Source organism: Saccoglossus kowalevskii, chromosome 14, assembly GCF_978046115.1.
Source record: "Saccoglossus kowalevskii chromosome 14, keSacKowa6.1, whole genome shotgun sequence".
In the NCBI taxonomy this organism is placed as follows: domain Eukaryota; kingdom Metazoa; phylum Hemichordata; class Enteropneusta; family Harrimaniidae; genus Saccoglossus; species Saccoglossus kowalevskii.
The window spans coordinates 19,565,706-19,569,389 of NC_140654.1; the positions used below are offsets into that span (position 1 = coordinate 19,565,706).

Sequence of the window (3,684 nt, forward strand, 5' to 3'; positions counted from 1 at the left end):
GTTTGAGACGTCGTGGTGTATCAAGAGGGGTGATAGATAAGCTGAGAGATGATAAAATACTTTTTTCTGCAAATTTGCACCTGATGTGTATGCTTATTTGTGTGTGAAAGTGTGTATAGTCATCTGCCTGTCATGTCATTAATGCAGGCTGTATATAATACTACATATATTGCATCAATGTTAATATATCAAAGTAAACATATATTTGAAGTAATTTTCATCTGTTTCAATTCATGTTTAGATAGATCCAGCTGTGGTTATTTTGATGGAGGATGACATGTTGTCAAAATACATCCCTTTTTATGGTGATCGTTTAGCAGGTATTAACTTTTGTAGGAAAATGGATCGTGTCGATGCAAGTCATCATACTAGAGGGAAATCTGCCCTGTTGAATAGGCTGCGAAGCAAATTGGGTTTGGAGAGAAGAACGAAGAGCAAACAACAGTTGCAATCATCTGATGAAGATGATGGTGATGATGATGAAGATTCATTTAAAAAACGTAACCCAGATCGTCAGAGATGTTTTGGTAATAAGAATGCCATGAAAAGAGACAGATTATGGTTGGCGTTGGCTGGACTACTGTTTCTCAACCAACTCTTTCAAACAAGTTCGCAGTAAAGAAGATGGGGGTACAAGAAATATGTCTGTCCGAAAGAACAGTAAAAAAGCTGAACTTTTACAGTTAGGGATCTTCTTTCCAAATGGAAAGGAAAGAATGGAAAGAAGGAGGCTTGACGAATTTGAAGTTGACCTAAAGGATTTTGAAGTTAATACTATAGATGATGACAGCACAGTTCAAGATATTTATGACACATCTGGTTTTATCTAGCAACAAAGAAGAAGTCCATGTCAGTTGAGACTGTTGGTCAAGCGCAGTCTGTGAATCTGAAAAAGTCTTTTGATAAAACTGGTGTGGAAATGGCTGAGCCACTGCATGTGAATTTTGAAACGTTGCAATCAGACACAGCCATTCCATGTACTAGCACAGGTGTTACAAAGGAAAACCATCAAACACGTACCTGTATTGGATAACCTAGAACACTACCAAGTAGACAGAGAACTACCTGGTCCAAGTACAGATCGTACTAAAGTTAAAGAAGCTTTGTATGATGATGGTGATGATGATGATAGTATCAATTCAGGCATAGTCCACTTTTGCAGTGATGTGCTATTACAAGGTAGTCTCAGCAATTTTAATGATACTATCCCTAACACTGAAACCATGCATGTCCTGGAAATTCTACATCCTGGGGGGGGGGGGAGATGGATACGTATGATTGTGATACATAGAAGCAAAATTCTGGAAGACATGTTGAAAGTATTTTCTGACCCTGGTATTCTTGCTGAAGATATTGATATACTGGTATTGCCAGACAGTTCATCCATGGAACAGGCAGTTGGTAGTGGAGTCATTAGAGAGTGTTTCACCGCCTTTTGGGTGGAGTTTTATGAACGTTGCACTATTGGAAACATATACAGACTTCACACGTAGTTCATGGGAAGCAGTGGGCAGAATTATTGTCAAAGGTTCCTATTTAGCTAAATACTTCCCAACTGCCTTAGCACAGCAATTTGTCATGGAAGTTTTTCTAAGGGAAGTAATTATCCAGCGTGATTCCCAGCAGTTACTTGAAGCTTACTTTCTGTTTGTACCCAAAAGCGAACGTGAGGTATTTAATCAGGCAATTTCTGCTTTTAATGCAGTAGATGAGGAAGATCTTACTGATGCTCTAGATAGCCATCAATGTCGGAAGTTGCCCAGTGCTGATAATATGCGTGAAATTATTTTGGAGATTGCTCACAACGAGATTATACAGGAACCTATGTTTGTTGCAGACTATTGGAGAAAAATACTTCTACCACTTTCCAGTACCATTTGTAGCGGCAACATCAACAAGTTCTATGGGGACAAAAAGCCCATCCCAAAGCAGTTACAGTTTCCAGAACAAATGAATACAGAAGAAAAGATAGTATGGAACCATTTACAGAGGTATATACATGAAATTGATGGATCATTGTTGAAGAGCTTTCTACGTTTCATTACTGGATCTGATCTGACCCTCTAAACATATCATTTGTCAAGCTGTCTGGTATAGGCCGTCGTCCAGTAGCACATACCTGCTCCAATTTACTGGAACTGCCTTCATCATATGACAACTATCCAGACTTTAGAGCCAAATTCATTTTGAATGCTGGTGTTTGGGTGATGGACATTATTTAGAAAATGTTTAGTTGTATTGCACAGAAAGTTTATTTTCACTTGCTATCCTTGTGTCGAAATTGCTTGTATTTGGCATGTTTTTTTGTTTTACCCACATGTATCCGATTGTTCGGTTCAAGAGGCAGTCATTAATGCCCTATTTATGTCGTTTATCAGTAATCTCAGTGGCATGAAAATCATGCTATCAACACTAGAGCAGTTATAACAGTTACATTTCAAAATACTGTTGTGCTGTGTTACATAAATCGTTCATAAATCACCTACTTTGCTATCAGTGACCATTAGTATTGAAGGAAAGAAGCATGCCTTACCGTTTTTTTCTATTATAAATCCTGTTTTATCTACTAGTATTATGTTTCTCCTCTTGTTATGGTATTGAATTTCAGTGACTATTATATATATTCACATGTCTTGGATCAGACGTTCAGTTTTAGCTGTATTGACCACATGTAGGACGTTGGTATGTTTTACTTGTTACTGTATACTCAGCTAAATGAGTCACTGAAATAATAAACGTTGTTGTTTGGATATTCAAGTGTTATTTTATGTATTAATACAAATGAAATATTCGTAATTCATCGTTTCCAATTGCGTTAGTCAGTGATGCAATCTCATATCTAAATTTGCTAAAATTCACCCGAAGGCTACTTTTAAATTAATTAAACTCTCAATCGACATATGTCTGCAATTATTATCAAATTTTTACCCACGGTGTGTATGAACATTTGTTCAAATCACACAGTATATCATGATGAATATAACAATTTATTCAAATCAAATCAAACGTGAATATTTACTACAAAAAATACTAACATCTTTGATTGAAGTTTTTTATGCAATTACATCAAAGTAGGCAACGGATATTTGAAAACAACGTGCATAAATGACCACAACAACTACTCCGTCATCCTCTTTTGAACAAACGCCAAATTAATATATCCAGGGACCCCAATTTTTTCCAAACGCAACATGATTATAGTATTGTCAAGCCAGCGCCTGTACGATAGCAGTGCGCAGGTCAATGTATAGTTCAGCAGCTTGATATGCATCTGTTGGGACATCTCTGTTGATTTCCATCATAATTATACAACACAGTTCAAAAATATCTTCGTCACAAGGACATGCGCCCTTAAACGTACACTCCTCTTTACATGCCTAGATTTCGGTTTCCGTCACAGGCAAGGCGAAATCTTCAGCTTCAAATAGTTGTGGACAACTAGGAAACATAATCGGCCGACCATTCGGAACAATTTGGTTGCGTGTTGGACGCATCCTACGTGCGTTCCATACTGAAACTACCTCGTCCAATACTTCCTGGAAAATAGTTGAAGACGGTATAGTATAAGTATAGTCGCAACATTACAACTTCTGTTCACACTAGTAAATTGATTTGATATAAATTGATATATTCACGATTAGGACAAATTGTCATGATTTTGTTATGGTGATTTACCACTGAAAA

General features: G+C 37.1%; 1 pseudogene; it reads left to right on the forward strand.

The window, feature by feature from the left end:
* The first annotated feature begins 641 nt into the window (after positions 1–641).
* Positions 642–2,067, forward strand: LOC146734534 (uncharacterized; annotated as a pseudogene).
* The last annotated feature ends 1,617 nt before the right edge of the window (positions 2,068–3,684 follow it).